Genomic DNA, 23,634 nt, shown 5'->3' with positions numbered 1-23,634 from the left:
TGTGTGTGTGTGTGTGTGTGTGTGTGTGTGTGTGTGTGTGTGTGTGTGTGTGTGTAAGAGAGAAGGGGGAAGAGAGCGAGCTGAGAGTGTGTGCGTTGGAGGGAGGAGAGACAATTAGTCTACTAAACACACAGTTTAATGCTCTTCTTATGAGCCCTAAATATCGATAAATAGATTTTCCCTGGTTCTCAGCCCTTTAAACGCATATTAAGTGGGGTAATCTATGGTAATTCATGCTCCTGTACCTCGGAAACACTGGGGACAGGTTCACAAGTTAAAGACCCCGCGACACTCAAGCGAATCAAGAAGGTGAGTTACTCATTAAAGGACAGGGGCCCCTTGCTTGCGCTAAAGCACAGGACTAGGAGAGATCACGGCCCGCAGTCTAGCTGCTTCTCTGCCTTCAAGTGCTTCGAAGGCCAACGCTGACTCACTCCAGAGCCTCTTCCGATGCCCCGTAGACTAACAGGTGGCGACTTAGTTGACGCGGCTCAGCTCGGCTCCAAAACTCTCTTTAGAGACTTAGCCATTCTGCTTGTTCACCCTCACCTTACCCAGCCCAATCTCTACCCCAGTTTTGTCTCAGGATTTAAGGGTCTGACCCGAAGATGGCAGTTAAAAGCATAGTTCTGCTGAAGATCGGTGCGTGAATACGTGGTGACTTGGAAACAGTGACTGGGTCCCACCAGAGCGAAGCCGTCCCTGAGCTAGTAAGGTCAGAAGTGTGCTGAGCAGTTAGAGAGTGAGGCTACTACTGTACAGAACACGAGCGAAGTAACGTCTTCCAAATCTGAGAACTATAAATAGGACTACGCAAAACTCCAGGCACCTTCAGAAGTGTGCTAGCCGGCGTGCACACCCTAGGTAAATGCAAACGGACACTGTAGACACGAAGCACCAAAGTGTGACCAGAGGATCAATTTGTACTCAGAAATGTAATCTTAAGATTGTTCAAGGCAAGACCAGTCCTCTAGTTCTTGGTCACTCTTAAACTATGGAGCACATCTAACAAGGCAGTGGGAAGAGGGAAGCAGCCCAGGCAAGGTTTCCGAGATGTCTTCAAACAGGATTCCCAGGGTGGGATTCTTGAACGTGATCTTGTTTTGTTTTTCCATCTCCTTCCTTTTCCCAGATCTGGGTTACATGGAAGCGAGCTCTTTCTTGCCCGAAGAATTGTTATTAAGGGCAATATTTGGTGTATGTAGCATATGGAATGATGCAGACGGGAAGCACCTTGTGTCTAATATATGTCAGGATTTATGTCAGGATTGATTGAGACATTTAGGGACTCAAACTCAGGGCTCACCTCTATGCTATATAGAACGACTCACAGTGTGCTGGTGGCATACTATAAATCTGGAATACGTGCATTGAAAAATGAAGTGTGCTCTGACTGGGATCTATCTAGAAGGACTCCTAAACTGGTGAAATTAGGCAGAAAAAGTCTAACATGAATAAAGATAACAATTGTCTGAATTTCACTAGATTGTTTCCCACTTTTTTAGTTTCTCAGCACACATGGAGAGAGACACTACGAACACGAAAACTGGAAGTTTAATTTTTTTCCTTGTGGCACACAAATAAATGAATGCCCCCCCCCCCCCCCCCCACCTCGCTTCTCTTGGACTGAGGCAACTCTGAGGTAATAACTTACTAACAGAGGAGCCAGATTGGTGTGTGAGCAGCGCCGCCTAGTGATCTCCTGGGCACAGAAGTACAAAGGAAGTTTGGAGAGACCGGCTCTTGAGAGAGTTCTAAGCAGTCCGTCCAGGAAACAGCTGACTTTTATCCTTCTATACACCTTCTCCTACCCCTTCTAGAACCCAGATGCCCAATGATTGAACAGGGTGGGTGGAGGAGGAGGGAAAGAAGGGGAGGGTAGCCTCTCTCAACGACCAAAAAAAGATACACATCCTCCTTACCCTTAACCCACCGACCCCCAGTTCTTTATACTTGCTCCCAAGCGTTTAAACCCCACCCTGCGACGGTGTGTGCCGACAGATTTCAGAGCTAAATCAGTCAGCTCCGGCGTGGTAGATTTTCTGTCATCCGCACAAAAGCCCAGGAAGCTAGTGTACTTGTATAATAGACATAAGGTCACTTTAAACAAATTATTCTTCGTTTTCTCCTCCTCTTTTGAGTTAGAGAACAAGACTCACTCCCGGAGGCAGTTACTTCTCGGCCACAAGGGCCACGCCTCCAGGCCAATAGTTGAGGAGCGGTCAAAGACCAGAGGACCAGTCAAGTCTCTGAGTGCGAGCCCCAGGGGCAGCGAAAGGCGCAGGAACGCACGGAACGTGGCATTCCAGTTTCGGATAACTAAAGTTCTCTGCTGTCTGCGCCGTTTTGTCCAACTATTACCAAGACATAGTGAATTCAGTATTAGATCGGAAGCATGGAAAGGGAGATACTGGTGTCCCAGGTTCCATTCTTCTCCCAGGCAGGAACGTATTCCTTGGCGGGGAGAGAACAGTTTCTCTCCGAATCTCACTCCGTAGTCTCTCTTCCATCTCATCCCCTGCAACATTCCCCGTCTTCCAAATTTCTCTCTTCTCCCAGTTCGAAAAGGTGTATGCACGTAATCTGTGGAAATAAAATCTGCGTGCCTCTTCCTGGAAACCCGCATAGAGTGAACGTGCTAGATGAAATGATTGTTTCGTGAGATCCACAGACAGCCTGGGGGTGTGATCAGCTTGGTGAGGATAAATAAATGATCTGTCCCATCCATTCTCTTTCCACCCCGAGTGGGTGACATGGCTCTCGAAACTGATTCCTTGAACGCTGTTCAGCGAAATTCACCTTTCAGCAGACAGGCGAAGACCATTTCCTTTCCTCAGCCAACATCTTCGAGATTATGCTGTATCTCCTTTTGGTGACCCTTCTCTTTACCATCGATCTTCTGTAAGTCACTTCCCCCTTTGATATCCCTGATATTTTTCCTCCTCCAGAAAAATATTTCAAGGAGAAACATTTAAGCCCAGAAATTAATTTTGGACTATTTTTTAAATTAAAACGCAGTTGTTCAATCTCTGTTGTTGTGGCTGCTGCTTTTTTTAAACTCATGTGTACCTTGGGACTTCGAACCACTAACCACCACCCAGCCTCATTTTCCTCTCAGGACTTTAAAAAAAACAAACAAAAAAAACCACTCCACTCGAGTGAAATGGTTGCTCCGGTTCTGGCCCAGTCCCTAACTTCCTGGCTTCATTTGATTTTTCAAATCATTACAGGCTCACAGAATGTTAATTCTGATAGAGACCATCTAGATTCCCAACACCTTCCTTTTATAGATAAGGAAGCTGTGGTACAGAGAAGGACAACGACTTGCCCAAGGTACCAACACTATTAAGTGACAGAAAGAATTCACCCCAGGTGTTCTGAGTCCTTTGACTCCCAAGTTCAATATGATTTTTCTTTTCTGGGTCTCCGCCAGATAACAAACAAACAAAACAAAACAAAAAAAAAACCCCATACCTCTTCCCCGTTATCTGGTCTCAATCTAATTCAGAATTTTCTGCAGCATGGAGAAAGGAGACCTACAGCTAGATTTTCAAATAGGGCTTTGATTTTATTTGTAGAGTTTGGAGGTTGTCTGAGAGTAGGGGTAGGGTTTGAGAAAAGAGGTCGGAGCTATTTTTCCTTGCAGAATTTAAATCTGAGTGGTGGCATTCAGTTTTTTTGCCATGCCAGTTCTTGGACACTAAAAGATTCCCTGGCTGAGTCTCCTGAGTCCCACTCCTCTTTTTCCTTGCTCTTTATTCCAGAGCCCTGGAAGCCTTGGATATGCCTCAGGAGGGACAGGAAGAAGCAAACAACCACCCCAGTGGCCAACCATTCTGGAAAGAGGGTCCTGGTTTCCTTTCTGTTTTCCATCTTTTCATCTGAAACTGCGCATTTCCTGTTAAAAAAAAAAAAAAACCCTGAGGTTGTCCTGGTTTAACCCTGACATTGCAGAGCCTGGGGTGAGTGAATTGCAGGGTATCTGATTCCCCCTCCCTTCAGGAGAAGGTGTTCGAACAATGAGGCCCAAATGCTTGGCCCAGTTGAGACTTAGCTTTTGGGGCACAAGCCCAAAGTTACTTCACATTTTCCCTTCACTTCATAGATCTTTATGGGATGGCATTTTGCTCACCTTCTTCTTTGGCTCCCTTGGTTTCCCTAGATAACGACTGATAGAGGAAAGATCTTGTATTCCTTGATAACTTTCCCACTGCAGGGCAACCATCTATAAGGCAGCGGAGAGTAATATTAGCTAACATTTATATGGTGCTTTTAAAGTTTGCAAATCTCTTTAAGTATGTTTCCTTTGAGCCTCCCAACCCAGTGAAGGAGGTAGATATTCCAGGTAGTATTCTTATCCCCATTTTAGAGTCCAGGAAACGGAAGCTCAGAGCTATTAAATAATTACCCAGGGTTACAAGGCTTGTAAATGAAAGAAGCTGAATTTGAACTCAGTTCTATTTACTACCCTGAAGCTAGCTACCCTAGATACTACTGCCATTTACACAGCTCTTCCTCTGTATTCGATCTTCACAGCAATCCCTTGAGGTAGTTCCTGTTATCCCCATTTTATAGAGAAGAAAATAGGCTTAACGACGTTAAAAGACTTGCCAGTGGTCACATAGCAAGCAAGAATCAAAGGCAATCCACAATAAAAAAAAAATTTTAAAAGAATCAAAGGATGGATTTGATCTGTCTCTGTTCTAGGTCTTGCAGCAACACGAGGCTTCTCTAGATAACAAGGAATCCTTTTCTGGCAGAGAAATGTTGGGGTTGACTGGGGCCTATGAGTGGAGGTTGTAACTTTTTCACATTACTGGTAGTTTGTAGTGGTGAAAACTTGAAGAAGGTGGGAAAGGGGAGACGGAGACAGAGACAGAGACAAGAGAGGGATGTATGAAAGAAAGTAAACGAAAAGGCGCTCTCCTTTCTCTCCCCACCTAGAGCATCGTCAGACTGTCTCAAGGGTAAAGACTCGGGCCGGGTCGGGGAGGGGGGGAGGAACGAAAGGGAGGGGACGGGTGGAGGAAGCCAGGCGTGACCACTTGGCTTAATTGCGAGATCCACACCTCCAAAGCTGGGATCCTAAGAAGTAACTAGCCAAAAGCAATCGCAATTTGCAGACTGGGAGCAAAGATCTTATCTCGCCAGGGAGGACCCTAGCTAAAGGGAAACAGCCCTAGTGCAGTCATAACAAACTCAGGCCCTGGTGACTGGGCGTAGCTGGAGAAAAAAAAATCCATGTACTGCCCCCTCTACTTGGACATAGCGTGACTGCCTTTTCTAGGATGCGCGCCCAGTCCCCACTCACACGCAAACACAGAGAAAACGATACTTTTCCCGGAGGTGGCTAAGCGCAGTCATTTACGATGTACCTCTTCTTTCTCCCTTTCCCCGCAAATCTAAAGAGCTCCCGCGCACAAACAATAGAAGGAAACAAACAGATGGATGTTTCAGTAGTTTCCGCTTCCATTTTTTTCTTCCCCCAACACTTCCCCTACACACACACACACACACACACACACACACACACACACACACACACACGGTTCCAGATGTCATAAAGAGGATTCAGCACCGGCATTCACTACAGGGACTGAACGGAATGGGACCGGGCAGGGGGGTGCTCAACTGTACAGAAAAGCTAAAGGTTGTGACAGAAATGCAATATACCCCAGCGGCCCTCACTTGTCTCGCACGCTGCGCCCTGACACGAGTCTGCAACTTAAAGCCGCTCTGAGACCTCCCGGGGCTGGGCTGTCAAGGGGTGGGATGGGGGCCTGGAAGGAAACAAAACCCTAATGTATGTGTGTGTGTGTGTGTGTGTGTGTGTGTGTGTGTGTGTGTGTGTGTGTGTGTGTGTATGCGCGCGCGCGTGTATTTGTCTATGTGTGTGTGTACGTGCGTGCGTGCGTGCGCGGGCGCATATAGCAGTGTAGAAAATCTCTACTCTGTCTCCGCTCTCTGAGAGTAATGACCTCCATATGGCCTTTTGTAGCGGCAGGCATACTTCCCATCCGGCCCCTTCTGAGCCCTGTTGATATAATCATCTTAAAATAATCGCGGGGAAAGGGAGATGGGAATGGGTAGGACTACAAACAAGTCGGTTTCTCGTCTCATTGACTGGGGGAGGAAGCACTCGGCCGTCAACTATCTCTCGGTACTGAGTCCTGGGGTCGTACAAGAAGATGCTTCATTCTCTCTCTCTTTTTCTCTCATCCCCACCAGACCCAGCTGGCGAAAAAGGGGGTGGGGTGAGGTGGAGATTTGGCACTTTTAAAGACTTTGGGTTCCGTCTCTGGAAAGCTAATATGAAGGGTAGGTTGTGCTTGGGGTATGATAGAGCCCTCGACCAAATGCTGGTAGGTTCCAACTCCCCCTTACCGTGGATGATCAGGGTACCCAATTTCAAAGTCAACTGCCCAGGTAATCCTATTTTTCCTTTTGCATTCAAGCAGTAATCTCCTGGATTGGCAGAGCGGGGACTGAATGAAGCATTTGGCCAGCGTGGAAAATGTTCCTCTTTTTGTATCCCAGAGCTTAACACGGTGCCTGGCATATAGTAGGCACTTAATAAATGTTTGTTGAATGAATGAATGAATTCCATTCGTGTGCACTTCATAGTGGGTTCATAAATGGTACAGTGGGGGTGGACAGGGTGGTGTGCATCGGGCTAAAGAGGGCTCGGCCAGGGACCACAGAGAAAATGTGTAAACTGTGGCTTGAAAGAAGCACGGGAGATGCTGACTCTCTGACAGCTCCCAAGGAAGGTGGCTCTCAGAGTAGTCCTGGGGGAAGGGCAGGACAGAGAACAGAAGATTCAGAATCGATAGGTATCTCACCAGACCTGTCTGTCACCTGGGGTTCTGGGAAATTGGCCGAAGCAAAGGCAAGGTGGAAAGCAGGGAGCTCCTGGAGAGACGTAACTGGGAGACAGGGCGAAGGAAATTAACCTGGTCCGGTCTACAACCCCTCCCCCCCAACCATTTAGTGCGACGGATCTGTTGCCAGACAGCGACTTCAGAGGGTCCTGTTCTTGGTCCTTTGGGGGTGCGATTTAGCTTAGTCGCAGCAACAAGGCAAAACTTCAAAAAGTTTGGGGAAGCAAAAAGTGCCATCCCCACATGGTTGGCGACTTCTCGGCTTCAATATTAGCTTTTATTATTATTATACAAAACATTTTACTTCCATGAAATAATATTAATTTTAAGCCAAACACCCACCCGAAATATCCTTGAAGAGAACCCAAAATTGGACACTGACAGTGACCAAAACTCAGAGCAGCAAGAAGACAGCTGGCTGGTTCTTCACACAGCCTCCAGGCTTTTACTTCCCCAAGATCTGTGTAGCTCCCCGAAGTTAGCATCTACCTGGAATGATTTACCTGAAAAGACTACGAGGGGCTCCATTTGGCTCCGAGGCAGCTGTCTAAGAAGTAACAAACCCATGAGTTTAACATAGTTCTTTTCCTTTTTAAGTCCTGAAGAGTATACTGATTTCGTAGATTTACTTTGTTTCTAGATAGCTCTAGAGATCGAAGAGGGATTTTAATCAAGTAATATGGAGTTTTATGCCTTGGTGCCAGTAAAAATCAACATCTGCTGTTGAAACTTTTTTTTTAACTCTAACTTTCTAGGTTAGCTTTTCTGATGAAATGTCTAACTTGTTTTCATAGTGTGTGAAGCGCAAATACATGAAGCAATTATCATTAAGCTACATTACTTGCTAGCACATATTTCATATCAAATTTCTTACTGTGCATTCCCTCACACACACACTTGGACTGCTCCTCTATACTTTGCAGTCTTAACTGTAGGATGATTTCCTAATCATTAGGTGCCAGTCAGAAACGTTAAAGGATGTTGATACTTTAAAGAAAATACTCAAACAACATTGAATTTAAAGATTTGGTTTAGTTTTTAAATTTGACTCTAAATACACACTTGAAAATGGCATTTTAAGTTATTTTACGTTGCTAAGACAGACCACTATTGTCACTGGTAAAACTCAAACTCTCAGATTTTCCACTGAATAACCAGGGGAAAATTATTCACTTGGATCTCATTTGCTTTCTTGCTTATTTTTTCTTCTTCCAAGAAAAGTCTGGAGTCTGGCTTTTAAATCATGAAATAAATTATATACTTCAATTATTTGGAATAGTTTGTGCCCCCAAAGTTCTGGAGCCATTGGTACTCTGCCCCATCTCCAGTGTTAATAAAATATATTTAGTAGGGGCTCCTTTGAAATAAAGGATGTAATCACTATCTATTTCCCTTTCGCTACTCAGCTTAGCTCTAGCAAAAACTTCTGGTGTGAATTAAAAGCGCTAAATATCTTTTACTTAAAATTATGGGAAAGATGGCTTATAACCTTTAGAACAGTATTCTAGCACCTTTGGAATCATTTGGACCGGGGATTCTTAATCTTTTATAAAGCCCATGGACTCCTAAGAATAATATGTAAAATATATATTATTACCAAAGAAATCAAAGTTTCCATTATTGAAAATAAGAATGTAAATCTTCCCATTTAAGTTTATGGACTCCCTAAAATCTCTCCACAGAGTCTTTTGGGGTCCAAGTGCTTAAAATCACTTAATATAGATAGTCATACATATAGAGCAAAGTTCTACAAAAATAACAAATCCTATACTATAAATCCCTTTGAGATACTAAAAAAGGTGACTTCTCAGATAATATTTTTATATACTCATGTGTCCAATTTCAGCTCACCAGGGTTGCCTAGGATAGAATGACCACTTGTCATAAGAGAATATGTACATTCCAGAAATCTATTTTCAAAAGTATGATATCCCAAGATTATGGATCAAGGATGTTTTTTTTCAAAAGAACACAGTTGTTTTCCATCACTCACTTTTGCATGTTTGAGAGGGACAAGAGGACTGACGGATGGGGGTGGGAAGGAGAAGAATAGGGAGAAGTATAGAATGTAATCAATTAAAAGGAATTTGGGGAGCTCAACATGTGTTTAACTGGATATGCTTAGTAGATTCATACTGGCCTTTCACCTCTGAGTCCTAAATAATAAATAAAAGGAATTTGATGGTCTCCATTCTGCAGTTACTTAATGTAAGTCTGAAGAGAAAGTTCAACAGATTGCACTATCCTGTTTGCCTTTAGCCTTATGCTCCTTTGGAAGAAAAAAAAAAATTGGAGAATAGGGAAATTGTCTGGAGCTTAGTTTGGAACAAATCAGAAAACCCCAAAGAAAAACAAGTTTTAATCCTAAGGACTGGAATCTAAAGATGTAATCAGGCAGTCCCAAATTACTATACTAGAAAGAGCCAGCATGAATGGACGTTGTAAAGAAAATATATTCCTAATTTCTAGATAGTTACATATAATCAGCTCTTTGAAAGGAAAGGGCTTTTTAGGAGATGTGATTTTTTTTTTAAGTAGGTAAAGCTCACTAAGAACAACCTCAGAAATAGGAGATTTCTGAACAAACAGGAATTGAAAGAGAAACCTTCACTTCATGTTATTTACCTTGAAAAACAAAACACACAAACTGTGTAGAATGTGTAAGAATTCAGCAGAGATGGTTCTTGGGGCTGGCTGTTTATTTTTAAAAGCACCATCCATAGATGACTACTTGGAATGAATGCTGATCAAAGTTGGGAACCTTAACTGAGTCTAATAGAGTTTCCAAATTCCTCCCAAACCTACGTCTCATCGATGTCACAGGAAGGTCTAAAAACACTGTTTTGTTTTGGGTGAAATGGAGCTGATAAGATTTCAAGTTTGCTACATTTACAATTTGTAGAGGATTATTACCATTGCCACTGCTCTCTCTGACACTATTCATTTATTTCTACCAAACATATTCCCAACTTTTTGAAGGACCCTCATTTTCTGTTTCATTTCAGAGAAACCAAGAATCTTAGAGCTAAAAGGGATCTCAGAAGTGACCTAGTCTAAACCCCTTATTTTACAGATGAGGAAACTGAGTCTCAGAGAAGGGGAATGACTCACCCACATTCATTTTGTTATAAATAAATCAACCAAAAGGGAAAAAAACAGAGAAATAAATCAACCAATAAATAGCATCCATTGAATTGCAGTAATCTAAAATCCTTTCTGAACAGAGCCAAAACATCCTGATTAGAAATGAAAAATGTCGCCAATAGTACAGATGTGTTTGGGAACATCCGGATGATTGACTGAATTTTTCCTTTTCATCCAGATGTTTTGGCATCCTGTTGATATAGCCATTGTAAGCACACAGGAGAACTATTTTGCTCATGGTGAGACCATTAGAGTTCAGTGTTTCTGAATTCCTCCTTTAGTCATACATAGGGTAATGACTAGATTTGAACCAGTAGGGCTGATTTCCACCATGCCAGGACAGAGAGTAGAGTTTGATAGAAGGAGGATGAGAAGCTTATTCTTCTAACAGCCCCTATTTCCTCATCTCTCAAATGAGGACAGTACTAATTAAACTACTCACCTGATAGAGTTGTTGTTGTCTGAGGTTTCAGTGAGATAATGGATCTGAACGTCCCTGCAACTGTAATGTAACAACATAAGTGTAAGTTATTATTGTTATTATAAAACTAATATGTGCTTTTGGAACAGGCACATTGCTTGTAACCCAGTGGGCCCAGCAGTGCCTCCCAAATGAAAGACTTTAGGCTCTTGGGGCACTGCCCAGCTCCTTCTTTTCTAGTAGTCATTTCCCTTTCATCTCAACCTGCTCCTCTTGTCTAGTGTCTTTCCTGAAACCCCTTTAGGGAGACCTAATAAGCCTATTATTTCCTCCTCTTGCTTCATTCCTATAAACAGTATGATGGACAAATAAGTTAATGGGGGGCATGGTCTAATTCTCCTGACCAAATGAGCTCCCTGAAATGTTTACATCCTCTTTTTCTCTCCTTTTCTCACCAAAGAAGCTAAGTAAGTCACAGACTGAGGGGGAAATATTTGGCTCATTGCCATATAAAGGGTAAGTTACAGAATAAAGGATAAGCTCTGATCACCCAACCCTCTCTCAAATGCTTTTAGAGCAGGAGTTTCCAAATTAGTTTTTGCTTTGAAATAATTTGCAAACAGGGTTATGTTTTAAGTGGGTTTTTTTTTTGCAAACTCATAGAATCTTTTCATGTTCTATGTATTCTCTCTATATAAATGTATGGGTGTGTTTACACATACATACATACATACATACATATATTCTATTTATAAATTTCATTCTTCTGTGCTTCCAAATCATGCTGTCACCTTCTCTCTGAAGCCACATGCAATCAAGTACTAGGATGCAGCTGTCCAAATATTTATTGTACCTTATTCATTTATTCATTCATTTAAAGGGTGTATAAAGTACCTTCTATCTGCAAAGCATCAAATGAGATGCAAGATGAATGAGAGATGTTACTCTCAAGAAGTTTAGATTAGATGTGGCCACAAATAAAGTACAAGACAGATCCAGATAGGAATGGATGTGGGGGTCTGGTGCATAGGCTGTCCACATGAAGGGGTTAGAGAGCTTGCTTCTGGGAAAATGATGATGATATATAATGGACGTGCTTACGGGAGACTATAGAGCATGTGTGTGCATTTTCTAACTGGTTCAAGTAGGCTTGCCATGTATTGAAGAGGAAAGTGATTGGCTGAAGAGGCATCAGAAAAAGCCTTTCAGCATCAGCCCCTCCCTCTTTTCCCTCATTCCGTTTAGAGGGATCTCAGTGACTCTTAATCATGGTGTCTGGTGAGAGCCCATGTTGTAAGGAGAAATGCCTTAAGGTCTTTTCCTGTCTGAGGATGTATGGCCCCATGGTCCTTGGCCTCTGTGTTTTTTCTTTCAGGACCTCCATTATATAAACATATCAGGGAAGTACAAATTTTTGAGATCAGATGAAAGAAAAGTCACTTCTAGTTAGAGAAATTAGAGAAGACTTCATAAGAACCAGGTGTTGAAACTTGGGAAGGATGTCAACAAGCAGAGATGGGTGAGTCCATTCTAGGCAGACTGGTTAGGAAGCATGACAAATATTTTTAAGTTTTCCCTTACTTCCCTTAAAAATATTTAAAGACAACATGCCCACCCCATTCCCTGTAATCTTCCCCTATCTAGGGGAATATCTCCAGTTCCTTCATTCATTCCTTAAATAATGTGGTTCCCCGTCCCTTTGCCATTCTGGTTGATTTCTTTTCTGAAACGGGGCACACATGATTGAAGATGCAGACTGACCCAGAGCACAATCCAACTATCAATTGTTTCATCCTAGACAATATCCATAGTTGTGCTAATCCCTCCAAGAACAATTTAGCTTTGGGAGCAACTCTTCTGAACCTGGAAGGTTATGATCTTTAAGGTAGAGATCAATTTCAAGACCCTGGCTATACATTATTCAAAATTTCATTTAAAAGGCCTACCTATCCAAGATGGTGACTATGTAGGATGGTAAAGGAAAGTAAGAGATGAAAATGCCCAGGCAAGTATTAAAGGAAAAGTACAAAAAATGCATCAAGAATGATAAAAAAAAATTGAGCAGAAAAACATGCTCTCCAAACTTAAGATACTTGGCCAAGAAAAACTACCAACTTAATACTCAGAGGATTAGCTTCTATATATTGGAATCTCTGTATACTTCATTTCATAAGGGAAGAGAGAGGAAACTGTTCATTAAACAGCAAAAGGTAGAATCCCTAAAAAGTCAATATTATCTTGACATGCAACATTCTTTAATATTCTATGACCAAGATTTTGCTTAAATCATCAGTGATACAAACAACTGTAATTATGATGAAAGGAAGGGGCCCTTATCCCTCCCCTCCCGAAAAAAAAAAACAGCAAAGGAACTATAAAAGGTTTCAATTTGTTAATGTGTTGTGTTCCAAATACTTGCTTATAAACTGACTATTTGGCATTTAGAATAAATTCATCCAGGGAAACAGTTACTAATGGTTTTTAGGTTCCTATGTTAGCCCATGACAACCTATCTAACAAACAATCATAGATTTAATGATAGAATAAATCTTAATATCGTGAAACATAATATATTTGCAATTTTTAAATAGAAAACTATGGATATGTTCACCATACTTAGAATAAATTTTGTCTTATTACCTTGAATGTTGGTGCTAGAAGAAATGGTAGAGATTCTGAACGGTGATTTGGGTACGTTCAGGGGCTTTAGAGGTTAGGCTTGACACTGGTTTCCATTTTCTAATTTCTCATCAAAACTTATATCATTCATTTCCCTTGATAGAGCTGTGTATCAATATTCCTACTTTTAGACTTGTCAACTCTAATTAAGTTCCTCTCCTCCTTTGGCTTACCCATAGAACAAAGAGGGAGGGACGCCAAATAGAAGAGAAAGATTTACTTGAGATAACTAGGCAAGAGTTTCGAGAGGGAAAAAAAGGAGGATAAAGAGGATGTGTATATACATGTGAGGAAGAAATTGCCTGAGGTATAATCATTTTGCTGTGAGTGGTGAAAGACTGAAGGAAAGGGGAAAACATGGCCCATGCAAAATTTCCCACAGAAAGGAGGAAGAAAGGAGATGGTGGGGAAGATACTGAGTCTGAAATTTCCCCACATTGGCCACCAGGTGACACCATTGATCTAGGACAGCTTAAATGTTACTTGGAGTTACCCAGAAAAATGGGAAGCTAATAATATAACTGGTTATTTGTATGTATTGGGACACGCATTTGTACATGCTCCATTCCACTGCCTCATGATGATATGGAGATGAACCAGTGTCAAGTCAACAGGCATTTATTAAGTGTCTACTGGGTGCTATACAAAATCCTATGTTCTCAAAGATTGTGCCAGTAGAAAATAATCTGTAGCAAATCTCATCAAGCTGGAAAGACTTCAAGAGTGACAGCTTTTTTATCTTCTGTGTGAGGACCAGAATAGCCAAATTTGAAGAGGTTTATAATGAGGATGAGGTAAGGTGATTGATTTTTCAGCCACAGAAACTCTTGCAGCTTCAGAAAGAATAAAATCATAAAAAGGGTGCTCTCTGCATCAATGGAGAAAATACTCCCATTGAAGAAATCACAGATGATCGAAGCTTTGAAATATTCCAGAGTGCCTTACACATAGAAAGTGCTAACAAATTTTATTGAATTGAATTGTACATATGGAAAATGTGTCCATAATTCAAAGGACATCTGTGATGTTTTAGGAGAGCAGAACCTAGGTTTTGGGGGTCAGAAGCATCAGGGAAGGAGTTTAGAACATTGTCCTTAAGTTATGTTGCGAACATGTTCTTTATTAATTATTCCAGACAGTAGAAGAAGAGTAGTGGGGAGTTAAGGAATTTCTAAAGGAAAGAGCAGAAGATTCCAGATATGGGGGAGGTGGCAATCTCAAGAGGAGTTAGGTAAAGAAGAGAAAAAAAATGTTCTCTTCAAATATTGGAAGGCCTATCATGTGGCCAAGAGTGTATATTTATTCATCTTGGACTGAGAAATCAGAATTAGGATCCAAGACTAAAAGTTTTGAAGTGAGCTTTCTGGTTCTATATAAGGAAATAAAAACTTCACACTAATTAAAGCAAAGAATAATAAGGTGCGTTGCTTCCATAAATAGCGAGTTTCCCATTACTGGAAGTATTCAAGTAGATGAGCACATGCCAGGCATGTTATAAAGGGGGAGGAGTTCTATTCAGGTGAAAGTTGGACTAGCTTGATTCCTGCAATCTCTTCTGATCATGTAGGACAAGACGGGTCAAAATAATCTCCAGCTCACTGATTCTTCTGGGTAGTAGCAGCTCTTGAGGTCATATCACTGAAGTGACATTTTGCTCCTGAGGCTAAAAGTGAAAATTATTTCCTCTGGGAGTTCTGAGGAGATTGCTATTTGAGTCCTATGAGGCAGCTGGATGGCTCAGTGAATAAAACGCTAGACTAGTGGTCAAGAAGCCCTGCATTCAAATTCAGCCTCAGTCATTCACTAGCTATGTGACCCCGGGCAAGTCACTTAACCACTGCCTGCCTCAGTTTCCTCCTCTGTAAAATGGGGATAATAGCTTTTACCTCCCAGGGCTGTTGGGAGGACATAATGACACAATAATCATATAGTACTTTACACAGTGCTTGGCACACTGGAAGCACAATATAAATGTTAGCTATTATCATATCAAATGAGATAATATTTGTAAAGTGCTTCACAAGCCTTAACATGCTATGTAAATGCTAGCTCCAAGATTTAGACACCAAAGGGGCTCAGACTTTGTAGATGTGCTATCCTATGAGTGCTTTTCCACTAGTCATTTCTAGGGTAGGTGTGGCAGAAATGTTTCTGCCTCACATTCTGAAAGAGGGAAAAACTCCCAGCTTCATGTCTGCATGGAGTCATGTTTTACTGAATGTCAAATCCAGCTTCAAAGATAGATAGATGGATAGACAGACAGACAGACGGATAGATATAGATCAGTAAGCAAATGTTACCATGACACAGTTGCTGGGCTGATGCAATTGGTGACTTAACTCTGCCCAAATTCAGTGTATATGTGAACAATTAAAACATAAATTCTTGGAGATCAGGGTCTATGGTTTTTTTCCTTCTTTCTGTCTCTAGCACTTAACATAGTACTCAGTACATACTAAATAGTGAATACATGTTTGTTGGTTGGTATGAGAAACGTAGTATCATGGAAAGATCACTGGTCTAGGAGTAAGAGGACCTGGGTTGAAATACTGACTTTGTCACTTACTATCTCTGTGAACCAAGAGCTATCCTCTCTAGACCTCTTCATTAGCAAAATAAGAAGGCTGGTCAATAAGCTCATATCAAGCTTTAAAACTGTGATTTCTTTAATCCTTTCAAAACTTTTATTTTTAATTCTGAACTTAAACATACAGAACAAAAAAGGACGATTATTTGTAAAAATTAGTCTACATTTCATACTTTTTAAAAGTAATAAAATCCGCATTACCTTCAAAACTTTCCTGCTCATCTATCCTTCCTTCTGAAAGTCCTTTATTCTATCCTGTGTATGGAAAAAAAATGCTTCAATCACCTTCTTTGTAGGGGGGAAGGGGTATTACTATGGCTAACTCCCTCCCAACTCAGCTTCAATTCAAAACAGAGGGAAAAACCTTTTTATCAAATAAGAGTAATTAAGCAAAATCAATCCACACAGTAGCCATGTTGAAAAATGTATATTTCTGCACCATGAATCCATCACCTTTCTGAAAAGAGGTGGGTAACATGCTTCATCATAGGTCTTATAGAATTGGTCATTGTTTTTATCAGGGTTCTTAATTCTTTCAGAGTTGTTTTCCTCACAATGTATTTGCCTTTGTATAAAATTGTTCAAATGGTTCTGTTCACTTCACTCTACATTGGTTCGTGTTTTCCAGAACTCTCTGAATTAATCTCTTTCATCATTTCCTACAACTCAACAATGTTTCATTACATTCATATATTACAATTTGTTCAGCCATTCTCTGTTATGTACTCTCCTTAGACTCCACTTTTTCTTCTTTTATCTAATTTTCTTTTCTTACCTTTTATTCCCATCCCTTTTCAAGATCAGGAAGTTTCTCCTCTATTCAGTATTACCCTGCCTCATAATTCCCCCTTTTCCTTTTCCTACTTCTTTTCCTCTTATTTCCTTGAGTTTAATGTATTTCTACACCAAGCTATTTGCGTGTGGTGTAGTTATGTGTGCATGTGCTCAATTCACTTCTGTCCAGTAAGAGTAAGGTTCATCTGATGTTCACTCCTCCACCCCTTCGTCCATATTATTCTCACAAACCTCAATTATGAGAGATATCAAGTTCTATCCCTTCTTCCTCCTTTCTAAATTAGTGTATTTTACTCTCCCTTCTCTTTCTCTCCATGAATACAATTTCAAGGCCTCTGTTTCTCCCATCTAATTCCCTCAATACCCTTTGAACACAGGTTCTAAAGGTACAATTGTTTCATCTCCCCCTTCTGAAATGTTAACTGAATCATCATAAAACTCCTTCAAATTGCTCAAATAAATTTTCCTTTCTAGATTTCTCTTGACTCTTATGTTTATATTTCAAATTCCAAACCCTGGTATTTTTATCAGAAATGCTTTAAAAACCCTCTATTCCATTAAAGATCCATTTATTCCCTCCATAGGATTATACTCAGCTTTTCAGAGTGATTTAGTCTTGGTTGTAAGTCTATACCTTTTGCCTTTTGTAATATAGTGTTCCAAGTTCTGCTGTCATTAATGGAGAAACCATCAGGTCTTGTGTGACCTTGACTGTGGTTCCTTCGTAATTGAACTTCTTTCAAGATGCTTGAAGTAATTTTTCTTTGATGTGGAAACTAGATTTGGGCTGTAACATTCTTTGGACTTATTCTTGTGGGCTTTCTTTTAAGATGTGATTAGTGATTCTGTCTTTATTTTGTCCTCTAATTCTAATAGATCTGAGTAGTTTTTTTTTTTGTTTTGTTTTTTGAGGAATCATATTGCCCAGGCTCTTTATCATGGTTCTCAGGAAGTCCAATATATTAAATTATCTCTTCTTCAGTTGTTTTCCAGGTCAGTTGCTTTCAGTATTAGAATCAAATATTTATTCTCTTTTTTTCAATCTTTCTGTCTATTTCTTGCAATCACTGGCTTCTGTTTCTTCTATTCTAGTTTTTAGGGAGTCTTTAGGGAAGTTAACCACTTTCTTTTGTAAACTACTTATTCTCCTTCCAATTCTTTCCTCTGGAGCTTTTATTTCATTTTTATCTCTTGGTATTCATATAGTCTTTGTGGAAAAATCCACTTTTTTCCTTTGAATCTCTGATTGCAATTTATATGGAAATATTATTTCCTTCTAAGTTGAATTTTGGAGCATCACTAAATCTATAAAAAGCATTTCTACTGATCAGTGTGGTTTTGTTTTTGTTTATGTCTACAGCCTTAGCTCCTAAACTGGGTCTCTGTGTCAAGGCCAAGCTGACACTTTTGGGTGGTGAGTTCAGTTCTGTTTGATCTCATCCAGGTCACTTGGCTCCTTAGCCTATATCTCTAAGGGTTCCACTACTCCAAAGTATTTGAGGTTCAGAATGTTCAGTGTTTTGCACCATCTAGGAAGAAAGGAAGGAAGGAAGGAAGGAAGGAAGGAAGGAAGGAAGGAAGGAAGGAAGGAAGGAAGGAAGGAAGGGAGGAAGGAAGGAAGGAAGGATTTATTCAGCACTTACTCTATACCGAGCATTGTGCTAAGGACTAGAAATACAAAAGAAAAGTAAGACAGTCACTGCTTTCAAGAAACTCACATTCTAAAGGAGGAAGATAATAGGTTTCACCTGCAAGTTATATAGAGAGGTCACATGGTCCTTAGGATACAGTGTCAAGTCATATGGTAATGTCTCTTCTGTAATATCATTTCCACTTATAAAAGTCATCTCAGTTTTGATGTTGAACTATTTGACATTAAACTATGATATCTTAGGATAGATCTTGCTAGTGACCTTGGAGTCCTGGGGTGACCTGATCTGATTGATTCCATGACTGTACTGTTTGCTGCCACTCCTGGTCCCTTCCCAAACTCTTCAGCCTGTGAGACATGGGCCACCTAGAGGTTTTCTCTGGAAAGTCCTCTGTTTTTGCTGCTTCCTGGGAGAAACAGAGCCCTGCATACTACAAGTCTCCGGCTCAACTCTGGTTGTGCTGTGAGGCTCCAGCATTCTTTGCTTACACTCAAACGTTGACTTTACTGATGGTCTCCTTTCTCATTGCTTATGAGCTTTTGGCTGACTTTATTTTTAAGGGGAAAAAATCTAATGCAGAAGTCATTGTAGTTTCTCATTACATTTCTTGATCATTACATGGCTAAGTTCAACTTTTAGGGTTTGGTTTTGTTTTTGCTGGAATATGTGTGGTGGAGCTGTTCCATTTTGTCTGAAAGTCACATTCTGTGATTTGTATTCATGACCAGAAAAGGAGGCAGGCTAGTCATGTATCAATGGACAGACCTTTGGTATTCATGAATTATTAAAAGAACCAGAGGAAGGCTTCCATTATGTTGGGTAAACTGTCTATAGGAGATTTAAGGAAAGATATGAACAAGAAGGGCATTGAATGAGAAGCTCTGGTGGCATTGAGATCTTCATCCATAGAGGGAGTATACCCACATGCATGAGATCACACATCCATAAAGGAACTCAGGTATTTATACAGAGCTTTATTGTTTAGAGTACTCATGGCATAGACTTCCTCATTTTGATCTTCACAACAGCCCCTCAAGGTATGTGGATTGATTGAGATATGTAGGGCAGAGACTCATCCTTGTTTTTTAATTTGAGTAATAAGAATCCAAAAGGTTAAGTGACACCCTAATGTCACACAGCTAGTAACAGATCTTCAAACCTAGACCTAGAAATTTAAATTCTCTGCATTTTGTTCTCCTCCAATGCCAGTACTTCAAAGGCCTAGAAAAATCAGGTGTTTTTTTGTATAGCGTCTGTTGCTCCTCAAAGAATGACAGTAAAAGGAACTGGGTCAAAGGCATGGAAAGTTTCTTGGCTCTGAGATCCTGTGGAATCTTGTCTCTGGGAATTTAGCCTAAAATCCTATTATATTGAATTTAAGCAATCACTTTTTTATGTTTTCTTTTCCTTGACATCTGAGGAAAGGTGCCCTAATGGTGCCCTTGATAATAACCTAGAGGAGCTATGCCATTTCTCCAAAAAATGTCATCAGGACAAACCATGTAAGACTGAGAAGAAACTTCAAAAGACAGTATGATGGCATAGAAAAGAGTGATGGATTTGGACCTGGGTTAAAATCTAGAATCTTCTAATTATCATCTGTGTGATTTTAGACAAATCACTTTAATTCTTTGGGCTTTGGTTTCCTCATCTACAAAGTGAGGGATTGAATGATCTCCCAAGTCCTTTCTAGCTCTAAGTTCTGTGTTTTCTTGAAAGGTATTTCCTTCCTCAATAGATTGGAAAAGATGAAACACCTGCTTCGTGCTTAGTTGGCTTTGTTCCAGAAGAAACTACCTTTGGTCTACTCATCAGATCTAAAGATGACACAAAGCTGTAAAGGGTAGATAATACTCTGGATGGCAGTTGGGATCCAAAGTCACCTAGATAGGATAGAGTGATGGATAAAGCACACTATGATGAAATTGAATAGAGGTAAATACCAAGCTTCATACTTGGGTCCAAAAAAATCAACTTTGCAAGTACAGTATGAGTAAGGTTTAGCTAAGATATTAGTTCACCTGAAAATATTCTGGGGTTTGAGAGGATTAAAAGCTTATTATGAGTCAATGGCATAATAGGCAAGCAAAACAAAAACAAACAAGGTAATTCAATCTTAGACAACATTAAGAGAGCCAGTGTTGAGGACTAGGAAGATTAGAGTCCTGCCATACTCTGTCTCAGTCAGTCCAAATCTGGAATGTTGTGCTCAGTTCTGTGCCTTTTGGAAAGGTCAGAGTGACTTGCCTGAAGTCACACAGCTAATAATCAGAAGATTCAGGATTTTAACCCAGGTGTAAATCTTTTCTACACCATCACACTCTCTTTTAATGTTTATTCTTACTCCTAAATGGGTTGCCCTGATGACATTTTTTAGAGAAATGACACAGTTTCTCTAGGAGTATTTCTTGGAGGTTTGTCATGCTCATAGGTGCATTTTTCTTCAACTGTCAAGGAAAGAAGGTGATCAGGATAGTGAAAAGTCTATAGAACATAATGTATTTGAAATAGCTGAAGGAATTAGGGAAAGCTCCTGTGAATCATGATAGCTTTCAGGTAGGAGGGAGATTAAATTCGTTCTGCTCTCCGCAAAGGCAGAACCAGGAACGATGTGTGGAAGGTATGGTGATAGATTTGGACCATGTTACATGCAACTTTCTAACATTTGGAACTATCCAAAAACAGAACGGGAAAGTTGAAGGAACTCTTCTAGGGACCAGTGTAGAGATTTTTCATCAGGTATGTTTTGGATTAGATATCTTCTCCCTTTTGGAGGCCTGGTATTCTGTAACCTAGAGCTGTTTTTTTTTTCTTCTTCACAATTTGCAATCCAAGAGCATCATGGGATTTTTGGAAAGAAATTCTTGATCTCCCAGTTCTTCTCAGACATATGTAATTATTTTTACAATTAAGTAGCCTTGAGGATCTTTGCAATAAATATGACTTCACTATGAGAAAATCACTCCACTTTCACCAGTAGTGCAGCCTCAATATGACAATGTACTGAAGCCAAATGGCTTAATCTCAGACTAAACTCCCCTTTATAATCTGTGTGACTGAACAAATCACTTTTTTTCCCATCATTTCAAACTCTTCATGACTTGATTTGGGATTTTTCTTGGCAAAGATAGTAGAGTGGTTTGGCATTTCCTTCTCCAGCTTGTTTTACAGGTGAGGAAACTGAGGCAAACCAGGCTAAATTATTTGCTTAGAGTCACACAGTTAGTGTATGATCTGAGGCCAGATTTGAATTCAGGTCTTCCTAACTCTCCCGATCCAACACTCTTTTCACCATGCCACCTGATCGCCCAGGTACAAAGCACTTAAACCCTTCTAAACCTCATTTTCCTTCTATGAAAGATGAAGACTATATTGTTACATTATTACCTTTTTCAAAAAATTCTTTTATAAACTTAAAAATGACTTATACATATTAGTTATCATTGCCATTTCCCAAACATATGATGAAAGAGTCAAATTGACTCTGGTCTCACTTTTGTTTGAGTCTCAGATTCCCTAAATCGTAGTGACTCCCCAAGGTTCTGCCACTTTCTAGCTCTGTGACCTTGAGTCACTCTCCTTTCTCTGGGTCTCAGTTTTCTCCTGTGTCAAAAGAGGGGAATCTCTGAGGTTCTTTCCAGTACTTTCTTATAATTTCTAAAGTGTCCCAGGGGGAAACCAGAAGGAGGGGCTTTCCATGACAAGATTAACAACATTAAAACTTTATCGAAGTTACTGAAATGGTTTGAAGGATCCTTACAGTCCTGCCTTAAGCAAAACTACAAGTCTTTCTGGAACTTTCCAACCATTTTGTCTCTACTTTCTATCTCCTTGTCTTTAAAAGTTGAGAATATTAACCTAGTCAGCCATCCCAAGTGGAATTATGTATACATGACTGTTAAATATTATAAGGATATGTTAAAGAAAAACAAATCACATCTGAGGGGTGATGATAAAGACCATACCCAACCCCTCAACATATCTCTACATCAATGTGTTATTTTACAGAAGAGAAAGCTGAGCTCCATAGTTTTAAAAGATATATTAAGTAGAAAGGGATCTTAGAGACCATCTAGTTCATTCACGTAATTTTACAAATCAGGAAATAAAGACCCAGAAAGTGAGTTGTCTGACGTCACCTGGATGGTTAGTGATAAACCTCAGACCAGAACACAAATCTCTGGACCCCTAGGTCTAGGTTCTTTCCCCTATATTCTATGGCCTACATTCTCTTCATTGGGAGAAATAGAAATGGGCTCCAGGTGTCCTTCTGTCTAGTACAATGGCTCAGCCTCTGCGCAGCTTTCTGTCGGAGACCTCTAATGTGTCTTCATATTCTCATTCTATGATATATGGCCTGAAATGCCAGGATTTACAAATAGGGGAATATTTGTCTGTAGAAGTGGTCAGTTCATTTTTTGGCAATCCACCAGGAAGATAATTTCTTCATTTGGAAAGCTGGTCCTAATTCTCCTTAGGGTCCCTTCCTGGCTCTTTTCTGTGTTCCCCAGTCAGCGTAATGAATCAGGCTGATTCCAAAGAAGGTACAGTTGCTGATGTGCACCAGGAATGCTGAAGGGGTCAGAGCTCACCTCTGGCAATAGCTTCTAGCTCTGGAGCTAGATGGTCAAGGCCAGCTCCTAGGAAGAAAAAAAAATACTGGCTCCTGTTCTTAAAAAAAGTAAGATTGCTTCTCAACTTGAAAAGAATTTGCAATCCTACTTTTCTGCCTTGCCTTACTTATGTGCATTAAGAATCCAAGGTGAAAGGCATTTTCCCACTTTTTTGACCTAATTGGTGTGTATGTGTATGTGTGTGTATTTGTGTATCTATATATGGTGTGTATATAATTTTGCATATGTCTATAATTTTATAGTTACAAACTACTTTAGCGAATTAATCTATTTGATTTTCACAACCCTCTGAGGAAGGCAAGTCAAGGTCATCACTGGCATTTTAAAAATGACGAAACTGAAACCCAAAGAGGTTCATCAATTTCTCCAAGTCACACAGCTAGTAAGTGGCAAAGCTGAGAGTCAAAGACGTGTCTTCCGTCTTGAAATACAGAATTCCTGAACTTGGAGAACTAGCCCCACTTTCCCAGTACTCTTTCTCTCTTTTTCCTCCATCGATACTTAATGATGCTTATTGAATGAATAAAAGCTTGACCAGTGCAGTCATTATTTGCTTTCTGCGGGTCATCCCTGATTTCCTGTCATTTTGATGAGGGAAAGAAGTAGATAACAGTTTGTCATTAGTTATAGTCCTTATGAAAATAGCCATACTGAATGTAACTAAGATCTGTTTGAGTTTCCCCTGCCTAGTCTACGTGGCTACTGTTCCCTAGGCAGACAGACTTCAAGGTGAACAGATTAGACTGGGAGAGTCTTTAGGTTAGTGAGGCTTTTGTGCTGTAAGGGAGAAAGCCAGAGTCTCCCAGGTATGCTGAGAAAGCAAACTTGCAAATTGGCACTG

At 40.4% G+C, this 23,634-nt stretch overlaps 1 long non-coding RNA gene across 4 annotated transcripts in view; it reads left to right on the top strand.

Annotated features, from left to right (window-relative positions):
• Positions 1–23,634, top strand: part of LOC140513768 (uncharacterized) — a 195,396-nt gene that overhangs the window by 3,503 nt on the left and 168,259 nt on the right. The window contains exon 2 of one of the 4 annotated variants that reach the window (XR_011970321.1): positions 3,765–6,593. The exons of the other annotated variants lie outside the window; for them this stretch is intronic. This is a non-coding gene — a long non-coding RNA (uncharacterized lncRNA). Of the gene's footprint in view, positions 1–3,764; positions 6,594–23,634 lie in introns of those variants that run through there. 4 annotated transcript variants of the gene reach the window in all.

The sequence above is a fragment of the Notamacropus eugenii genome, chromosome 1, assembly GCF_028372415.1.
Source record: "Notamacropus eugenii isolate mMacEug1 chromosome 1, mMacEug1.pri_v2, whole genome shotgun sequence".
NCBI classification, from domain to species: Eukaryota; Metazoa; Chordata; class Mammalia; order Diprotodontia; family Macropodidae; genus Notamacropus; species Notamacropus eugenii.
This window is presented reverse-complemented; position numbering and strand designations above follow the sequence as displayed.